The sequence below is a fragment of the Ambystoma mexicanum genome, chromosome 13 (assembly GCF_040938575.1).
Source record: "Ambystoma mexicanum isolate Mex_15411 chromosome 13, UKY_AmexF1_1, whole genome shotgun sequence".
NCBI classification, from domain to species: domain Eukaryota; kingdom Metazoa; phylum Chordata; class Amphibia; order Caudata; family Ambystomatidae; genus Ambystoma; species Ambystoma mexicanum.
Window position 1 is genome coordinate 307,292,842 of NC_090938.1, and position 22,084 is coordinate 307,314,925.

A 22,084-nucleotide genomic window follows, 5' to 3' on the forward strand; every position below is an offset into this window, starting at 1 on the left:
TGTGATATCCAGCACCTTCCCATTCCAATCCTGAGACACTTCCGATAGCATGAGATGTGATATCTCAATGCTTCTAATATCAAAACTGAGACCCTCCCTATAGCATGATATGTGATATCTAAGTCCTTCCCATTCCAATCCTGAGACCCTCCCTATAGCATGAGATGTGATATCCAACTCCTTCCCATTCCAATCCTGAGACCCTTCCTATAGCATGAGATATGATATCTCAATACTTCTAATACCAAACGTGAGATCCTTCCGATAACATGAGATGTGATATCCAAATCCTTCCCCTTCCAAACCTGAGACCCTCCCTTTAGCATGAGATGTGATATCCAACTCCTTCCTATTCCAATCCTGAGACTCTTCTGATAGCATGAGATGTGATATCTCAATGCTTCTAATACCAAACCTGAGATCCTTCCGATAGCATGAGATGTGATATCTCAATGCTTCTAATACCAAACCTGAGATCCTTCCTATAACATGAGATGTGATATCCAAATCCTTCCCCTTCCAAACCTGAGACCCTCCCTTTAGCATGAGATGTGATATCCAACTCCTTCCCATTCCATTCCTGAGACCCTTCTGATAGCATGAGATGTGATATCTCAATGCCTCTAATACCAAACCTGAGATCCTACCTCTAACATGAAATGTGATATCCAACTCTTTCCCCTTCCAAACCTGAGAGCCTTCCTATAGCATGAGATGTGATATCCAAGTCCTTCCCATTCCAATCCTGAGACCCTTCCTATAGCTTGAGATGTGATATCCAAGTCCTTCCCATTCCAATCCTGAGACCCTTCCTATAGCATGAGCTGTGATATCTCAATGCTTCTAATACCAAACCTGAGACCCTTCCTATAACATGAGATGTGATATCCAAATCCTTCCCGTTCCAAACCTGAGACCCTTCCTTTAGCATGAGATGTGATATCCAGCACCTTCCCATTCCAATCCTGAGACACTTCCGATAGCATGAGATGTGATATCTCAATGCTTCTAATATCAAAACTGAGACCCTCCCTATAGCATGATATGTGATATCTAAGTCCTTCCCATTCCAATCCTGAGACCCTCCCTATAGCATGAGATGTGATATCCAACTCCTTCCCATTCCAATCCTGAGACCCTTCCTATAGCATGAGATATGATATCTCAATACTTCTAATACCAAACGTGAGATCCTTCCGATAACATGAGATGTGATATCCAAATCCTTCCCCTTCCAAACCTGAGACCCTCCCTTTAGCATGAGATGTGATATCCAACTCCTTCCTATTCCAATCCTGAGACTCTTCTGATAGCATGAGATGTGATATCTCAATGCTTCTAATACCAAACCTGAGATCCTTCCGATAGCATGAGATGTGATATCTCAATGCTTCTAATACCAAACCTGAGATCCTTCCTATAACATGAGATGTGATATCCAAATCCTTCCCCTTCCAAACCTGAGACCCTCCCTTTAGCATGAGATGTGATATCCAACTCCTTCCCATTCCATTCCTGAGACCCTTCTGATAGCATGAGATGTGATATCTCAATGCCTCTAATACCAAACCTGAGATCCTACCTCTAACATGAAATGTGATATCCAACTCTTTCCCCTTCCAAACCTGAGAGCCTTCCTATAGCATGAGATGTGATATCCAAGTCCTTCCCATTCCAATCCTGAGACCCTTCCTATAGCTTGAGATGTGATATCCAACTCCTTCCCATTCCAATTCTGAGACCCTTCCTATACTATGAGACTTGATATCTCAATGCTTCTAATACCAAACGTGAGACCCGTAATATAACATGAGATGTGATATCCAAATCCTTCCCCTTCCAAACCTTAGACCCTTCTTTTATCATGAGATGTGATATCCAACTCCTTCCCATTCCAATCCTGAGACCCTTCCGATATCATGAGATGTGATATCTCAAAGCTTCTAATATCAAACTTGAGACCCTCCCTATAGCATGAGATGTGATATCCAAGTCCTTCCCATTCCAATCCTGAGACCCTTCCTATAGCATGAGCTGTGATATCTCAATGCTTCTAATACCAAACCTGAGACCCTTCCTATAACATGAGATGGGAATATCCAACTCCTTCCCATTCCAATCCTGAGACCCTTCCGATAGCAGAGATGTGATATCTCAATGCTTATACCAAACCTGAGATCCTTCCTATAACATGAGATGTGATATCCAACTCCTTCCCATTCCAATCCTGAGACACTTCCTATAGCATGAGATGTGATATCTCACTGCTTATACCAAACCTGAGACCCTTCCCATAGCATGAGATGTGATATCCAACTCCTTCCCATTCCAATCCTCAGACCCTTCCTATAGCATGAGATGTGATATCTCAATGCTTCTAATATCAAACTTGAGACCCTACCTATAGCATGAGATGTGATATCCAAGTCCTTCCAATTCCAATCCTGAGACACTTCCTATAGCATGAGATGTGATATCCAACTCCTTCCCATTCCAATCCTGAGACCCTTCCTATAGCATGAGATATGATATCTCAATACTTCTAATACCAAACGTGAGATTCTTCCGATAACATGAGATGTGATATCCAAATCCTTCCCCTTCCAAACCTGAGACCCTCCCTTTAGCATGAGATGTGATATCCAACTCCTTCCTATTCCAATCCTGAGACCCTTCTGATAGAATGAGATGTGATATCTCAATGCTTCTAATACCAAACCTGAGATCCTTCCGATAGCATGAGATGTGATATCTCAATGCTTCTAATACCAAACCTGAGATCCTTCCTATAACATGAGATGTGATATCCAAATCCTTCCTCTTCCATACCTGAGACCCTCCCTTTAGCATGAGATGTGATATCCAACTCCTTCCCATTCCATTCCTGAGACCCTTCTGATAGCATGAGATGTGATATCTCAATGCCTCTAATACCAAACCTGAGATCCTACCTCTAACATGAAATGTGATATCCAACTCTTTCCCCTTCCAAACCTGAGAGCCTTCCTATAGCATGAGATGTGATATCCAAGTCCTTCCCATTCCAATCCTGAGACCCTTCCTATAGCTTGAGATGTGATATCCAACTCCTTCCCATTCCAATTCTGAGACCCTTCCTATACTCTGAGACTTGATATCTCAATGCTTCTAATACCAAACATGAGACCCGTAATATAACATGAGATGTGATATCCAAATCCTTCCCCTTCCAAACCTTAGACCCTTCCTTTATCATGAGATGTGATATCCAACTCCTTCCCATTCCAATCCTGAGACCCTTCCGATATCATGAGATGTGATATCTCAAAGCTTCTAATATCAAACTTGAGACCCTCCCTATAGCATGAGATGTGATATCCAAGTCCTTCCCATTCCAATCCTGAGACCCTTCCTATAGCATGAGATGTGATATCTCAATGCTTCTAATACCAAACCTGAGACCCTTCCTATAACATGAGATGGGAATATCCAACTGTTAGGAAAGATTTCGTAATTGTAGGTAATTTTCCTTCCATGTGGCAACCCCTAAACTTTTTGCTGTTGTTTTCACCTTGTTCTTGACTTTGCCAGAGAAGTGCAGCCTTCTGCCGCACTCCTCTGGGCTTTCGCTCCTTTCTTACGGGGAAACTGACATGCCCTTAAGACAGTCAGTACCGGGGAACGCTGTTTCCCGTAGTTTCTTTTATCGTGTTGCGGCTTTAGTGCAACATGACACAAGAGGGCACTGTAAGCTAAGTTACAGCTCTCTTGGGTCTCTAGCCTTCTACAGGCCCTAGATACTCTTTTAGGATGGTATTTGATCGGTGCAAGTCATTCAGGGACTGGAATGGTGGCAGCGATCGTTTTGTTCATTTTGAGCTCCTTTTGGCGTTCTGAGCACGTTTTTCGCACTGAACCCAAAATGGTGGCCTGGCTCCCAAAATGGCCAGACCACGAGGCTCCTTTGTCTTGTCCACTGACCGTCTTGCTCCCTTCACCTTCCCCAGGTCGAGCGACCCGAGGCCTTCCTTATTTGGGCATGTACTTTCCCGCGAAACGTGATTGCTTTCGCGGGCTTCTACATGTCGTTTGTGTGCCTCCAGGGTGTGGGCTGGGATGTCTGGTCCCAATACACATCCTGGGTGCCAGAGAGTCTAGGGTGGTGTGAATGCCTGGGACCACCGTGGTCCGTGATTGGTCCACGTATGGTATGTGTGTTGATGAGCGGATCTCCCATTGGCTCCCCTCCGTTTTGGCGCGAAGGGAACCGTGGATAAGAGGGGGCTGGAAACACCACTACCATGTCGATCTCCTGAGTTCTCACGAACGAAGGAATACAGGAGCCAAGTATCCTGCAACCACGAGGCTGGACCGAGGAATCGCTGGTGACCCGCTGAAGGAATCCTCCTTTGCACTGCTGTCGTCCTGTGAAACCCTTTCCTCCTTTGATCGAACCAGAAGGCCTGTACTGGTGCTTCGACCTTTGGAATAGCAGGAACAGCTATTCCCGGCGACTTCATCATCTCCTGCCAAGTAAGCCTTCGGAAGTGTCTCTGGGCCATCCAGTTGACTGACCAGCTTACAAGGGAGTCCTGCTCTGTAACCGCCGCCAGGTTGTGTTGTATTTCGAGTCCTTGTCACTCTCCCACGCTTCGTACACTTGGCGTTCCCAAGTCTGAAGGGAGGAGTGTACATTTGGCTCGAATACACACGGCCGCTCCGTTGTCCTGCTGCGGCAACAAACTGTGCCGGTTTCGTCGATTGGGACGTCTTTTTGCTCTACACGACTACGAGGCGTTCCCTGCTCTTCTGAACCTGCCAGCTGCTGAAACTAACGTGGAGAAGCCTGGGTCTGCTTGCTTCGGGGACCGGTGAGTAGTATAGCTAGGATCTGGTCGCCCTCCTGCAGTATCCCATTGCTTTTCCCTGCTGTGTAAAAACAGCACCCTTTTGCCGTACTCGCGCTCTGCTTCTGCTCGCTGTGGAGGCTGCGCTTGAGTTGCGGAACCTGTTCTCCTTCTGCTGTGCACTAACCCGAACTGCCTGACTTCCTCCGAAGAGCTTCTCCTTTTGCCCGTTGGCACCGGCGTGGCAGGTACTTTGAGCACAAGGCTCCACTCTTCGCAGGGCTCGGACTTCCATCTAGTTAGGTGCCTCTGAAGGCGAACTGAGTCTAAAGCGTTATCGCACTGCCTGTTTTCCTTCCCTGGCAGGTGGATTACACATTTCGTGCCTCTAATGCTTAAGACTGTCGTATTTGTATATATATTGTGTTGATATGGTATGTGTTGGTTTAATACTGTGATATTGTGATTTTTTCGCTACGGTCATTATTTTAAAGGCCTTAAAATAAATGTGTATATATTTTTGATATAACAACTGTTTGGAGTAGTTTGTAAGCGCTCTTGCTTTGTGTGCTCATTGCGGGCTTTCAGTCACCCTCACCCCTCTTGAGACCTAGTCTTGACCGCCGCGATCGCTACCTTGATTGGTCTGGCTCGTCCAGAGGTTACCCTGTTCCAAGTAATTAGGTTGGCCTTCTGAACTTCTGCGCCACCAGGACAGAGTTCAGAAATCCGTCTTAACAAATTGGTGTACAGCGGTGGGATACGACTGAGGGTATCCAGTGTTCCGCTCGAACTAAGGCATTTCAGGTTATTCCAACCAGTACACGTAGTGAATTGTTGTAGTATAACTTTAAAAAGGCCATAGCCCTATCAAACAGTATGGAAACAAATACCTTGTTAACTTTAAATGCTTCCAAATCAGAAACATTGAAGAAGATGTGTGCGAAGAGAGGTGTTTCCTCTCAAGGCACTAAATTGGAAATGATCCAAAGAATCGTGGCGTGGCAAGAAGCGCAGCTTGACGCTATAACTTCTGAGGACAGTGCAGAAGGTGGTGGGGCTGCTCTCACTGGTAGAACCGACGGTTCTGCCGCTGCACTGATCCATCGCGACCACGAGGACAGGGAGGACGAGATGTCTAATGTTTCCTCTGCCAGTGTTGATGGGGATGCTATGCTTGAATTCAAGAAGCAAGAGCTGCGGTTTAGGCAGCAGGAGCTTGAATTCAGCATAGCCAAACTAAAAATCGAACAGGCAGAAAAACAGAAAGACAGGGATCACCAGTTGGAACTGGCCAAGCTTCAGGTTGCAAATGGGTCCCAGGGTCCTGGACATGGGTCTGGGGCCTCCTCTCATCCACGGTTTCCAAAAGATCTGCTCAGTGTGTATGAAGAACGGAATGACATTATGGACTGGCTGAATGCGTTTGAGTATGCATGCGAAGTTCAGAAAGTTGCCAATGCTGATAAGATTGCGTGGTTACTCAGCAGACTGCCCCATTCTGGCTGTAGTGCCATTATGGAAATGTCGAAGGCTGAGCGAGCTGATTTCGCAATGTTAAAGCAAACTCTCATTTTAAAATTTGGGAAGACTCCGGCCCAATATTTAAAGCGTTTTCGAGAGTATAAGAAAAAGGAAGGTGGTACTTGGGTATCTTATGTCGCTGAATCTTTGAAAAACTTAACTGGCTGGGTCGAAGGTTATAAGGTTTCTACCTTCGAAGGCATGATAAATCTTGTCATGCTGGAACACATTTTTGGTTCTTCTTCCCCGGAGCTTAAGCCGCATTTGGCCGATTCGAAGGAGATAGATCCTAAGAAGCTGGCCATTGCAGCAGATTTATGGGTGTCACATCGAGTGTCCCATAAGGACAAAACTCATCCTGGTAAGCAGGAGGAAGGGAAAAAGTCCAAAGATATGGAGGGTGGGGAATCTGCTAAATCTTCTTCCCATAAGGGCCACAAAAAGAAAAATAAGGGTAAGACACAAGAGAACTCACAGGGTAGTGGAGGTCCGCCTCCGCAACAGAACTCTGGTTACAATAAGCCTCCCTACGTAAACAGACCCACTGGGGCTTGTTTTTCTTGTGGAGCAACTGACCATGTGAAGGGGGATCCCCGGTGTAAGGTTAGACCTTTGGGGGTCCACTCCGCTAATCTGGCCTTCTCCTCCTACGAGGAAGAAGAGATTACAGGAGCATCCTTCTCCTCAGACTAGTTTCCCAGCGGAATAGAGGCTGAGGTAGTTTTAGTGTCCCTAGGTTCCTGGGAGCCGAAAGTCGCAGAGGCTTATGCTAGGATTCCGGATAATACCAAGCACTACTTTAAAGACAGTGTGCTGATCACTGGAGTGGATACTCCAGCTCTTAGGGATAGTGGGTGCAGTCGCACTGTAGTGGATTCTACCTTGGTAGACTCAGAGGAAGTTGCCAGAGCTACTCTGATGCCCACTAAGTTGGCTGACGGCCCCCTCCGTATGTTTTCAGTAATACCTGTAAATCTTACTTTAAATGGTACAGCAGTCAGGATTCCAGTGAGCATTCAGAGAAACGTCCCGGGAAAGGTCTTGTTAGGTAATGATCTCAGAGCTTTAGGGCTCGTAGGAGACACTGCCGAAAGACCCTACACACGGTCTCAAGCACGGGCAGCATTGGCCAAGTCCAATACGCCGCCCCAGCCGAAGGGGAAACCCAAGGCGAAAGGAGTCTACAAGTCAAAACGAGGGAAAGAGAATATTCCCCCGAGCTCGCCTACCACTGCGGTGGAGGAAGTTGGTCAATCGCCCGGGCCTGACGAGGAGGTGGCGATGCCTGAAGTATTCGACCCCAACGATCATCCTGAACTAAAAGACTTGTTAGTTGAAGGAGGTCCTGATAGGGACGAATTCAGTAAAGGCCAACGTGAGTGCCCATCTCTGGAAGGCCTAAGGAGACAGGCCTGCTCCCAGCTTGAGGGTGAACCTCCTGGGAAGCATAGGATTTATTGGGAAGGTGGACTCCTGTATAGTGAGCCCACAGAGTCTACAGAAGGAGACCATAGGAGGTTGGTGGTTCCCCTTGCTGTTAGGCCCTTCCTCCTGCAGTTGGCGCATGAAGTTCCCCTTGCTGGTCACCTTGGTATGAAGAGGACCAAGCAAAGGTTATCCATGCAATTCTACTGGCCCAAGATGGGGGTGCAAGTAGAAAGTCACTGCAGGAGTTGTGCCTCCTGCCAGTTGTCTGGTAAGGTTGGCGCGACAATCCAAGCTCCGTTGGTACCGCTCCCAGTTGTGGGGGTACCATTTGAAAGGGTAGGGATCGACATGGTTGGTCCCCTTGACCCGCAAACATCCTCGGGCAATAGGTTTATCCTGGTGCTGGTCGACCATGCAACCAGGTATCCTGAGGCCATCCCATGGAAAACTGTAACTGCCAAGTCAGTTGCAGAAGCTTTACTCGGCATATTTACTAGGGTTGGCTTCCCTAAAGAAGTTGTGCCGGATGATGGCAGCAACTTTATGTCGAAGTATAGGCAGGCTATGTGGAAAGAATGTGGGGTCACCTACAGGTTCTCTTCTGCATACCACCCCCAGACCAATGGTCTGGGGGGGCGTTTCAACAGGACGTTAAAGAGCATGATTGGGGCTCTGGAGGAGCCTCAGAGAAGAAAATGGGATCTTCTTGTTTCATGCTTACTGTTTGCCTACCGAGAGGTACCACAGGAGGGTGTTGGCTTCAGCCCCTTCGAACTTCTGTTCGGTCATCCCGTACGGGGACCCTTAGCCATCGTCAAAGAGGGATGGGAGATGCCCACTCCCCCTGTTACTACCAACGTAGTTGATTATGTGCTAGGGCTCAGAAAACGGATGGTACTTCTGATGGGCTTGGCTAGTGATAAATTGAAGGCAGGGCAAGCGCTGGTGAAACATTGGTACGACCAGAAAGCTTCCCTCATCAACTTTACACTTGGTCAGCAAGTCCTGATCATGAATCCCATAAGGCCTCGAGCTTTACAGGACAAATGGTCAGGCCCTTACCCAGTGGTGGAGCCCCTGGGTGAGGTTATCTATTCAGTGGACCTTGGAAGGCCTGGACAGGCTCCAAAAGTGTTTCACGCGAATAGGCTGAAGGCTTTCGGCCCAAGCGTCGAAATCGCAGCACTGCTACTGGCTTCAGACGTTGCGGGAGAGGAGTCTGAACCTCTCCCCGACCTGTTCCCAAGCAGTCCTTCAGATAGCTCTTTTGAGGGGGTCCAAGTGGCCCCTCACCAAAATGGACAAGGCTCAGTGGTTTACCTTGGACATGAAGTAGGTGGAGGGAGGAGACAGCCTCTACTCAGTCAGGTACAAGCAGTACAAGACTGGCCTACCCCCACTACGCAAACCCAAGTGAGAGCCTTTTTAGGACTCACGGGGTATTACCGCAATTTTGTGGCAGACTATGGCACCATAGCTGCTCCTCTGACTGCCCTCACAACTCCGAAGAAACCCAAGAAGGTAACTTGGACCGACGAGTGTGAGAAGGCCTTCAATGGCTTAAAAGACTCCTTGTGCCAGGCCCCTGTCCTTAGGGCCCCTGATTATCAAAGACCTTTTATCGTGCAGACGGACGCCTCTGACACTGGGATAGGAGCTGTACTATCACAAGTAGATGAGAAGGGTAAGGAACACCCTATCGGTTTTATTAGTCGCCAGCTTAAGGACAGAGATCTCAGATGGTCCACGGTAGAGAAAGAATGTTTCTCTGTTGTGTGGGCCCTAAGGAAGCTGAGGCCCTACCTCTATGGGACCCACTTCACTGTGCAAACTGACCATAAGCCGTTAAAGTGGCTAATGAACATGAAGGGGGAGAATCCAAAGTTGCTTAGGTGGTCCATAAGTCTACAAGGCTTCGACTTCACTATTGAGCATAGGCCAGGTGTCCAACATAGCAATGCTGATGGGTTGTCCAGAATGTTTAACCGACCTGAACAAGAGACTCATCCAGGGGTGGATTAGTTCCCCCCGTCCATAGTCTGGGAGGGGCGAGTGTTAGGAAAGATTTCGTAATTGTAGGTAATTTTCCTTCCATGTGGCAACCCCTAAACTTTTTGCTGTTGTTTTCACCTTGTTCTTGACTTTGCCAGAGAAGTGCAGCCTTCTGCCGCACTCCTCTGGGCTTTCGCTCCTTTCTTACGGGGAAACTGACATGCCCTTAAGACAGTCAGTACCGGGGAACGCTGTTTCCCGTAGTTTCTTTTATCATGTTGCGGCTTTAGTGCAACATGACACAAGAGGGCACTGTAAGCTAAGTTACAGCTCTCTTGGGTCTCTAGCCTTCTACAGACTCTAGATACTCTTTTAGGATGGTATTTGATCGGTGCAAGTCATTCAGGGACTCGAATGGTGGCAGCGATCGTTTTGTTTATTTTGAGCTCCTTTTGGCGTTCTGAGCACGTTTTTCGCACTGAACCCAAAATGGTGGCCTGGCTCCCAAAATGGCCAGACCACGAGGCTCCTTTGTCTTGTCCACTGACCGTCTTGCTCCCTTCACCTTCCCCAGGTCGGGCGACCCGGGGCCTTCCTTATTTGGGCATGTACTTTCCCGCGAAACGTGGTTGCTTTCGCGGGCTTCTACATGTCGTTTGTGTGCCTCCAGGGTGTGGGCTGGGATGTCTGGTCCCAATACACATCCTGGGTGCCAGAGAGTCTGGGGTGGTGTGAATGCCTGGGACTACCGTGGTCCGTGATTGGTCCACGTATGGTATGTGTGTTGATGTGCGGATCTCCCATTGGCTCCCCTCCGTTTTGGCGCGAAGGGAACCGTGGATAAGAGGGAGCTGGAAACACCACTGCCATGTCGATCTCCTGAGTTCTCACGAACGAAGGAATACAGGAGCCAAGTATCCTGCAACCCAGAGGCTGGACCGAGGAATCGCTGGTGACCCGCTGAAGGAATCCTCCTTTGCACTGCTGTCGTCCTGTGAAACCCTTTCCTCCTTGGATCGAACCAGAAGGCCTGTACTGGTGCTTCGACCTTTGGAATAGCAGGAACAGCTATTCCCGGCGACTTCATCCTTTCCTGCCAAGTAAGCCTTCGGAAGTGTCTCTGGGCCATCCAGTTGACTGACCAGCTTACAAGGGAGTCCTGCTCTGTAACCGCCGCCAGGTTGTGTTGTATTTCGAGTCCTTGTCACTCTCCCACGCTTCGTACACTTGGCGTTCCCAAGTCTGAAGGGAGGAGTGTACATTTGGCTTGAATACACACGGCCGCTCCGTTGTCCTGCTGCGGCAACAAAACTGTGCTGGTTTCGTCGATTGGGACGTCTTTTTGCTCTACACGACTACGAGGCGTTCCCTGCTCTTCTGAACCTGCCAGCTGCTGAATCTACGTGGAGAAGCCTGGGTCTGCTTGCTTCGGGGACCGGTGAGTAGTTTAGCTAGGATCTGGTCGCCCTCCTGCAGTATCCCATTGCTTTTCCCTGCTGTGTAAAAACAGCACCCTTTTGGCTGTACTCGCGCTCTGCTTCTGCTCGCTGTGGAGGCTGCGCTTGAGTTGCGGAACCTGTTCTCCTTCTGCTGTGCACTAACCCGAACTGCCTGACTTCCTCCGAAGAGCTTCCCCTTTTGCCCGTTGGCACCGGCGTGGCAGGTACTTTGAGCACAAGGCTCCACTCTTCGCAGGGCTCGGACTTCCATCTAGTTAGGTGCCTCTGAAGGCGAACTGAGTCTAAAGCGTTATCGCACTGCCTGTTTTCGTTTCCTTTCAGGTGGACTACATATTTCGTGCTTTAAACGCTTGCGACTGTGTATTTGTATATATATATTGTGTTGATATGGTATGTGTTGGTTTAATATTCTGATATTGTGATTTTCTCGCTACGGTCATTATTTTAAAGGCCTTAAAATAAATGTGTATCTATTTTTGATATAATAACTGTTTGGAGTAGTTTGTAAGCGCTCTTGCTTTGTGTGCTCATTGCGGGCTTTCAGTCACCCTCACCCCTCTTGAGACCTAGTCTTGACCGCCGCGATCGCTACCTTGATTGGTCTGGCTTGTCCAGAGGTTACCCTGTTCCAAGTAATTAGGTTGGCCTTCTGAACTTCTGCGCCACCAGGACAGAGTTCAGAAATCCGTCTTAACAAATTGGTGTACAGCGGTGGGATACGACTGAAGGTATCCAGTGTTGCGCTCGAACTAAGGCATTTCAGGTTATTCCAAACAGTACACGTAGTGAATTGTTGTAATATAACTTTAAAAAGGCCATAGTCCTATCAAACAGTATGGAAACAAATACGTTGTTAACTTTAAATGCTTCCAAATCAGAAACGCTGAAAAAGATGTGTGCGGAGAGAGGTGTTTCCTCTCAAGGCACAAAATTGGAAATGATCCAAAGAATCGTGGCGTGGCAAGAAGCGCAGCTTGACGCTCTTACTTCTGAGGACAGTGCGGAAGGTGGTGGGGCTGCTCTCACTGGTAGAACCGACGGTTCTGCCGCCGCACTGATCCACCGCGACCACGAGGACAGGGAGGATGTAATGTCTAATGTTTCCTCTGCCAGTGTTGATGGGGAGGCTATGCTTGAATTCAAGAAGCAAGAGCTGCGGTTTAGGCAGCAGGAGCTTGAATTCAGCATAGCCAAACTAAAAATCGAACAGGCAGAAAAACAGAAAGACAGGGATCACCAGTTGGAACTGGCCAAGCTTCAGGTTGCAAATGGATCCAAGGGTCCTAGACATGGGTCTGGGGCTTCCTCTCATCCACGGTTTCCGAAAGATCTGCTCAGTGTGTATGAAGAAAGGAATGACATTATGGACTGGCTGAATGCGTTTGAGTATGCATGCGAGGTTCAAGAAGTTGACAATGCTGATAAGATTGCGTGGTTGCTCAGTAGACTGCCCCATTCTGGCTGCAGTGCCATTATGGAAATGTCGAAGGCTGAGCGGGCTGATTTCGCAATGTTAAAGCAAACTCTCATTTTAAAGTTTGGGAAGACTCCGGCCCAATATTTAAAGCGTTTTCGAGAGTATAAGAAAAAGGAAGGTGGTACTTGGGTATCTTATGTCGCTGAATCTTTGAAAAACTTAACTGGCTGGGTCGAAGGTTATAAGGTTTCTACCTTCGAAGGCATCATAAATCTTGTCATGCTGGAACATATTTTTGCTTCTTCTTCCCCGGAGCTTAAGCAGCATTTGGCCGATTCGAAGGAGATAGATCCTAAGAAGCTGGCCATTGCAGCAGACTTATGGGTGTCACATCGAGTGTCCCATAAGGACAAAACTCATCCTGGTAAGCAGGAGGAAGGGAAAAAGTCCAAAGATATGGAGGGTGGGGAATCTGCTAAATCTTCCTCCCATAAGGGCCACAAAAAGAAAAACAAGGGTAAGACACAAGAGAACTCACAGGGTAGTGGAGGTCCGCCTCCAAAACAGAACTCTGGTTACAATAAGCCTCCCTACGTAAACAGACCCACTGGGGCTTGTTTTTCTTGTGGAGCAACTGACCATGTGAAGGGGGATCCCCGTTGTAAGGTTAGACCTTTGGGGGTCCACTCCGCTAATCTGGCCTTCTCCTCCTACGAGGAAGAAGAGATTACAGGAGCATCCTTCTCAGACTCATTTCCCAGCGGAATAGAGGCTGAGGTAGTTTTAGTGTCCCTGGGTTCCTGGGAGCCTAAAGTCGCAGAGGCTTATGCTAGGATTCCGGATAATACCAAGCACTACTTTAAAGACAGTGTGCTGATCAATGGAGTGGATACTCCAGCTCTTAGGGATAGTGGGTGCAGTCGAACTGTAGTGGATTCTACCTTGGTAGACTCAGAGGAAGTTGCCAGAGCTACTCTGATGCCCACTAAGTTGGCTGACGGCCCCCTCCGTATGTTTCCCGTGATCCCTGTAAATCTTACTTTAAATGGTACAGCAGTCAGGATTCCAGTGAGCATTCAGAGAAACGTCCCGGGAAAGGTCTTGTTGGGCAATGATCTCAGAGCTTTAGGGCTCGTAGGAGACACTGCCGAAAGACCCTACACACGGTCTCAAGCACGGGCAGCATTGGCCAAGTCCAATACGCCGCCCCAGCCAAAGGGGAAACCCAAGGCGAAAGGAGTCTACAAGTCAAGACGAGGGAAAGAGAATATTCCCCCGAGCTCGCCTACCACTGCGGTGGAGGAAGTTGGTCAATCGCCCGGGCCTGACGAGGAGGTGGCGATGCCTGAAGTATTCGACCCCAACGATCATCCTGAACTAAAAGACTTGTTAGTTGAAGGAGGTCCTGATAGGGACGAATTCAGTAAAGGCCAACGTGAGTGCCCATCTCTGGAAGGCCTAAGGAGACAGGCCTGCTCCCAGCTTGAGGGTGAGCCTCCTGGGAAGCATAGGATTTATTGGGAAGGTGGACTCCTGTATAGTGAGCCCACAGAGTTTACAGAAGGAGACCATAGGAGGTTGGTGGTTCCCCTTCCTGTTAGGCCCTTCCTCCTGCAGTTGGCGCATGAAGTTCCCCTTGCTGGTCACCTTGGTATGAAGAGGACCAAGCAAAGGTTATCCATGCACTTCTACTGGCCCAAGATGGGGGTGCAAGTAGAAAGTCACTGCAGGAGTTGTGCCTCCTGCCAGTTGTCTGGTAAGGTTGGCGCGACAATCCAAGCTCCGTTGGTACCGCTCCCAGTTGTGTGGGTACCATTTGAAAGGGTAGGGATCGACATCGTTGGTCCCCTTGACCCGCAAACATCCTCAGGCAATAGGTTTATCCTGGTGCTGGTCGACCATGCAACCAGATATCCTGAGGCCATCCCATTTACAACTGTAACTGCCAAGCCAGTTGCAGAAGCTTTACTCGGCATGTTTACTAGGGTTGGCTTCCCTAAAGAAGTTGTGTCGGATCATGTCAGCAACTTTATGTCGAAGTATAGGCAGGCTATGTGGAAAGAATGTGGGGACACCTACAGGTTCTCTTCTGCATACCGCCCCCAGACCAATGGTCTGGGGGGGCGTTTCAGCAGGACGTTAAAGAGCATGATTGGGGCTCTGGAAGAGCCTCAGAGAAGGAAATGGGATCTTCTTGTTTCATGCTTACTGTTTGCCTACCGAGAGGTACCCCAGGAGGGTGTTGGCTTCAGCCCCTTCGAACTTCTGTTCGGTCATCCCGTACGGGGACCCTTAGCCATCGTCAAAGAGGGATGGGAGATGCCCACTCCCCCTGTTGCTACCAATGTAGTTGATTATGTGCTAGGGCTCAGAAAACGGATGGTATGATGGGCTTGACTAGTGATAAATTGAAGGAAGGGCAAGCGCTGGTGAAACATTGGTACGACCAGAAAGCTTCCCTCATCAACTTTACACTTGGTCAACAAGTCCTGATCATGAATCTCATAAGGCCTCGAGCTTTACAGGACAAATGGTCAGGCCCTTACCCAGTGGTGGAGCCCCTGGGTGAGGTTAACTATTCAGTGGACCTTGGAAGGCCTGGACAGGCTCCAAAAGTGCTTCCCGTGAATAGGCTGAAGGCTTTCGGCCCAAGCGTCGAAATCGCAGCACTGCTACTGGCTTCAGATGTTGAGGAAGAGGAGTCTGAACCTCTCCCCGACCTGTTCCCAAGCAGTCCTTCAGTTAGCTCTTTTGAGGGTGTCCGAGGGGCCCCTCACCAAAATGGACAAGGCTCAGTGGTTTACCTTGGACAGGAAGTAGTTGGAGGGAGGAGACAGCCTCTATCCAGTAAGGTACAAGCAGTACAAGACTGGCCTGCCCCCACTACGCAAACCCAAGTGAGAGCCTTTTTAGGACTCACGGGGTATTACCGCAATTTTGTGGCAGACTATGGCACCATAGCTGCTCCTCTGACTGCCCTCACAACTCCGAAGAAACCCAAGAAGGTAACTTGGACCGACGAGTGTGAGAAGGCCTTCAATGGCTTAAAAGACTCCTTGTGCCAGGCCCCTGTGCTCAGGGCCCCTGATTATCAAAGACCTTTTATCGTGCAGACGGATGCCTCTGACACTGGGATAGGAGCTGTACTATCACAAGTAGATGAGAAGGGTAAGGAACACCCTATCGGTTTTATTAGTCGCCAGCTTAAGGACAGAGAGCTCAGATGGTCCACGGTAGAGAAAGAATGTTTCTCTGTTGTGTGGGCCCTAAGGAAGCTGAGGCCCTACCTCTATGGGACCCACTTCACTGTGCAGACTGACCATAAGCCGTTAAAGTGGCTAATGAACATGAAGGGGGAGAATCCAAAGTTGCTTAGGTGGTCCATAAGTCTACAAGGCTTCGACTTCACTATTGAGCATAGGCCAGGTGTCCAACATAGCAATGCTGATGGGTTGTCCAGAATGTTTAACCGACCTGAACAAGAGACTCATCCAGGGGTGGATTAGTTCCCCCTGTCCATAGTCTGGGAGGGGCGAGTGTTAGGAAAGATTTCGTAATTGTAGGGAATTTTCCTTCCATGTGGAAACCCCTAAACTTTTTGCTATTGTTTTTAACCTTGTTCTTGACTTTGCCAGAGAAGTACAGCCTTCTGCCGCACTTCTCTGGGCTTTCGCTCCTTTTCTTATGGGGAAACTGACATGCCCTTAAGACAGTCAGTACCGGGGAACGCTGTTTCCCGTAGTTTCTTTTATCATGTTGCGGCTTTAGTGCAACATGACACAAGAGGGCACTGTAAGCTAAGTTACAGCTCTCTTGGGTCTCTAGCCTTCTACAGACTCTAGATACTCTTTTAGGATGGTATTTGATCGGTGCAAGTCATTCAGGGACTCGAATGGTGGCAGCGATCGTTTTGTTTAATTTGAGCTCCTTTTGGCGTTCTGAGCACGTTTTTCGCACTGAACCCAAAATGGTGGCCTGGCTCCCAAAATGGCCAGACCACGAGGCTCCTTTGTCTTGTCCACTGACCGTCTTGCTCCCTTCACCTTCCCCAGGTCGAGCGACCCGGGGCCTTCCTTATTTGGGCATGTACTTTCCCGCGAAACGTGGTTGCTTTCGCGGGCTTCTACATGTCGTTTGTGTGCCTCCAGGGTGTGGGCTGGGATGTCTGGTCCCAATACACATCCTGGGTGCCAGAGAGTCTGGGGTGGTGTGAATGCCTGGGACTACCGTGGTCCGTGATTGGTCCACGTATGGTATGTGTGTTGATGTGCGGATCTCCCATTGGCTCCCCTCCGTTTTGGCGCGAAGGGAACCGTGGATAAGAGGGAGCTGGAAACACCACTGCCATGTCGATCTCCTGAGTTCTCACGAACGAAGGAATACAGGAGCCAAGTATCCTGCAACCCAGAGGCTGGACCGAGGAATCGCTGGTGACCCGCTGAAGGAATCCTCCTTTGCACTGCTGTCGTCCTGTGAAACCCTTTCCTCCTTGGATCGAACCAGAAGGCCTGTACTGGTGCTTCGACCTTTGGAATAGCAGGAACAGCTATTCCCGGCGACTTCATCCTCTCCTGCCAAGTAAGCCTTCGGAAGTGTCTCTGGGCCATCCAGTTGACTGACCAGCTTACAAGGGAGTCCTGCTCTGTAACCGCCGCCAGGTTGTGTTGTATTTCGAGTCCTTGTCACTCTCCCACGCTTCGTACACTTGGCGTTCCCAAGTCTGAAGGGAGGAGTGTACATTTGGCTTGAATACACACGGCCGCTCCGTTGTCCTGCTGCGGCAACAAAACTGTGCTGGTTTCGTCGATTGGGACGTCTTTTTGCTCTACACGACTACGAGGCGTTCCCTGCTCTTCTGAACCTGCCAGCTGCTGAATCTACGTGGAGAAGCCTGGGTCTGCTTGCTTCGGGGACCGGTGAGTAGTTTAGCTAGGATCTGGTCGCCCTCCTGCAGTATCCCATTGCTTTTCCCTGCTGTGTAAAAACAGCACCCTTTTGGCCGTACTCGCGCTCTGCTTCTGCTCGCTGTGGAGGCTGCGCTTGAGTTGCGGAACCTGTTCTCCTTCTGCTGTGCACTAACCCGAACTGCCTGACTTCCTCCGAAGAGCTTCCCCTTTTGCCCGTTGGCACCGGCGTGGCAGGTACTTTGAGCACAAGGCTCCACTCTTCGCAGGGCTCGGACTTCCATCTAGTTAGGTGCCTCTGAAGGCGAACTGAGTCTAAAGCATTATCGCACTGCCTGTTTTCCTTTCCTTTCAGGTGGACTACATATTTCGTGCTTTAAACGCTTGCGACTGTGTATTTGTATATATATTGTGTTGATATGGTATGTGTTGGTTTAATATTGTGATATTGTGATTTTCTCGCTACGGTCATTATTTTAAAGGCCTTAAAATAAATGTGTATCTATTTTTGATATAATAACTGTTTGGAGTAGTTTGTAAGCGCTCTTGCTTTGTGTGCTCATTGCGGGCTTTCAGTCACCCTCACCCCTCTTGAGACCTAGTCTTGACCGCCGCGATCGCTACCTTGATTGGTCTGGCTTGTCCAGAGGTTACCCTGTTCCAAGTAATTAGGTTGGCCTTCTGAACTTCTGCGCCACCAGGACAGAGTTCAGAAATCCGTCTTAACAAGATGTGATATCTCAATGCTTATACCAAACCTGAGAGCCTACCTATAGCATGAGATGTGATATCCAAGTCCATCCCATTCCAATCCTTAGATCCTTCCTACAGCATGCGATGTGATATCTCAATGATTCTAATACCAAACCAGAGCCTCTTCCTATAACATGAGATGGGATATCCAACTCCTTCCCATTCCAATCCTGAGCCGCTTCCGATAGCAGAGATGTGATATCTCAATGCTTATACCAAACCTGAGACCCTTCCTATAACATGAGATGTGATATCCAACTCCTTCCCGTTCCAAACCTGAGACACTAACTATAGCATATGTGATATCCAACTCCTTCCCATTCCAAACATGAGACCCTTCCTATAGCAAGAAAGTAATATCCAACTCCTACCCATTCCAATCCTGAGACCCTTCCTATAGCAAGAGATGTGATATCCAAATCCTTCCCATTCCAATCCTGAGACCCTTCCTATAACATGAGATGTGATATCCAACTCCTTCCCATTCCAACCTGAGACACTTCCTATAGCATGAGAAGGGATATCCAACTCCTTCCCAATCCAATCCTGAGACCCTTCCGATAGCAGAGATGTGATATCTCAATGCTTATACCAAACCTGAGACCCTTCCTATGGCATGAGATGTGATCTCCAACTCCTTGCCATTCAAATCCTGAGACCCTTCCTATAGCATGAGAAGGGATATCCAACTCCTTCCCAATCCAATCCTGAGACCCTTCCGATAGCAGAGACGTGATATCTCAATGCTTCTACCAAACCTGAGACCCTTCCTTTAGCATGAGATGTGATATCCAAATCCTTCACATTCCAATCCTGAGACCCTTCCTATAGCATGAGATGTGATATCTCAATGCTTCTAATACCAAACCTGAGATCCTTCCTATAACATGAGATGTGATATCCAATTCCTTCCCATTCCAAACCTGAGACCCTTCCTATTGGATGAGATGTGATATCCAACTCCTTCCCATTCCAACCCTGAGACCCTTCCTATAGCATGAGATGTGATGTCTCAATGCTTCTAATACCAAACCTGAGATCCTTCCTATAACATGAGATGTGATATCCAACTCCTTCCATTCCAATCCTGAGACCCGTCCTATAGCATGAGATGTGATATCTCAATGCTTATACCAAACCTGAGACCCTTCCTATAGCATGAGATGTGATATCCAACTGCTTCCCATTCCAATCCTGAGACCCTTCCTATAGCATGAGATGTGATATCTCAATGCTTCTAATACCAAACCTGAGATCCTTCCTCTAACATGAAATGTGATATCCAACTCCTTCCCTTTCCAAACCTAAGAGCCTATCTATAGCATGAGATGTGATATCCAAGTCCTTCACATTCCAACCCTTAGACCCTTCCTACAGCATGCAATATGATATCTCAATGATTCTAATAACAAACCTGAGACCCGTCCTATAACATGAGATGGGATATCCAACTCCTTCCCATTCCAATCCTGAGACACTTCCGATAGCAGAGATGTGATATCTCAATGCTTATACCAAACCTGAGACCCTTCCTATAACATGAGATGTGATATCCAACTCCTTCCCGTTCCAAACCTGAGACCCTTCCTTTAGCATGAGATGTGATATCCAGCTCCTTCCCATTCCAATCCTGAGACACTTCCGATAGCATGAGATGTGATATCTCAATGCTTCTAATATCAAAACTGAGACCCTCCCTATAGCATGATATGTGATATCTAAGTCCTTCCCATTCCAATCCTGAGACCCTCCCTATAGCATGAGATGTGATATCCAACTCCTTCCCATTCCAATCCTGAGACTCTTCTGATAGCATGAGATGTGATATCTCAATGCTTCTAATACCAAACCTGAGATCCTTCCGATAGCATGAGATGTGATATCTCAATGCTTCTAATACCAAACCTGAGATCCTTCCTATAACATGAGATGTGATATCCAAATCCTTCCCCTTCCAAACCTGAGACCCTCCCTTTAGCATGAGATGTGATATCCAACTCCTTCCCATTCCATTCCTGAGACCCTTCTGATAACATGAGATGTGATATCTCAATGCCTCTAATACCAAACCTGAGATCCTACCTCTAACATGAAATGTGATATCCAACTCTTTCCCCTTCCAAACCTGAGAGCCTCCCTATAGCATGAGATGTGATATCCAAGTCCTTCCCATTCCAATCCTGAGACCCTTCCTATAGCTTGAGATGTGATATCCAACTCCTTCCCATTCCAATCCTGAGACCCTTCCGATATCATGAGATGTGATATCTCAAAGCTTCTAATATCAAACTTGAGACCCTCCCTATAGCATGAGATGTGATATCCAAGTCCTTCCCATTCCAATCCTGAGACCCTTCCTATAGCATGAGATGTGATATCTATATGCTTCTAATACCAAACCTGAGACCCTTCCTATAACATGAGATGGGAATATCCAACTCCTTCCCATTCCAATCCTGAGACCCTTTCGATTGCAGAGATGTGATATCCAAGTCCTTCCCCTTCCAAACCTTAGACCCTTCCTTTATCATGAGATGTGATATCCAAGTCCTTCCCATTCCAATCCTGAGACCCTTCCTATAGCTTGAGATGTGATATCCAACTCCTTCCCATTCCAATTCTGAGACCCTTCCTATACTATGAGACTTGATATCTCAATGCTTCTAATACCAAACCTGAGACCCGTAATATAACATGAGATGTGATATCCAAATCCTTCCCCTTCCAAACCTTAGACCCTTCCTTTATCCTGAGATGTGATATCCAACTCTTTCCCATTCCAATCCTGAGACCCTTCCGATATCATGAGATGTGATATCTCAAAGCTTCTAATATCAAACTTGAGACCCTCCCTATAGCATGAGATGTGATATCCAAGTCCTTCCCATTCCAATCCTGAGACACTTCCTATAGCATGAGATGTGATATCTCACTGCTTATACCAAACCTGAGACCCTTCCCATAGCATGAGATGTGATATCCAACTCCTTCCCATTCCAATCCTCAGACCCTTCCTATAGCATGAGATGTGATATCTCAATGCTTCTAATATCAAACTTGAGACCCTACCTATAGCATGAGATGTGATATCCAAGTCCTTCCCATTCCAATCCTGAGACACTTCCTATAGCATGAGATGTGATATCTCAATGCTTCTAATACCAAACCTGAGACTCTTCCTATAACATGAGATGGGATATCCAACTCCTTCCCATTCCAATCCTGAGACCCTTTTGATAGCAGAGATGTGATATCTCAATGTTTATACCAAACCTGAGACCCTTCCTACGGCATGAGATGTCATATTCAACTCCTTCCCATTCCAATCCTGAGACCCTTCCTATAGCATGAGATGTGATATCCAACTCCTTCCCATTCCAATCCTGAGACCCTTCCTATAGCATGAGATGTGATGTCTCAATGCTTCTAATACCAAACCTGAGATCCTTCCTATAACATGAGATGTGATATCCAACTCCTTCCATTCCAATCCTGAGACCCTTCCTATAGCATGAGATGTGATATCTCAATGCTTATACCAAACCTGAGACCCTTCCTATAGCATGAGATGTGATATCCAACTCCTTCCCATTCCAATCCTGAGACCCTTCCTATAGCCTGAGATGTGATATCTCAATGCCTCTAATACCAAACCTGAGATCCTTCCTCTAACATGAAATGTGATATCCAACTCCTTCACTTTCCAAACCTGAGACCCTTCCTATAGCATGAGATGTGATGTCTCAATGCTTCTAATACCAAACCTGAGATCCTTCCTAT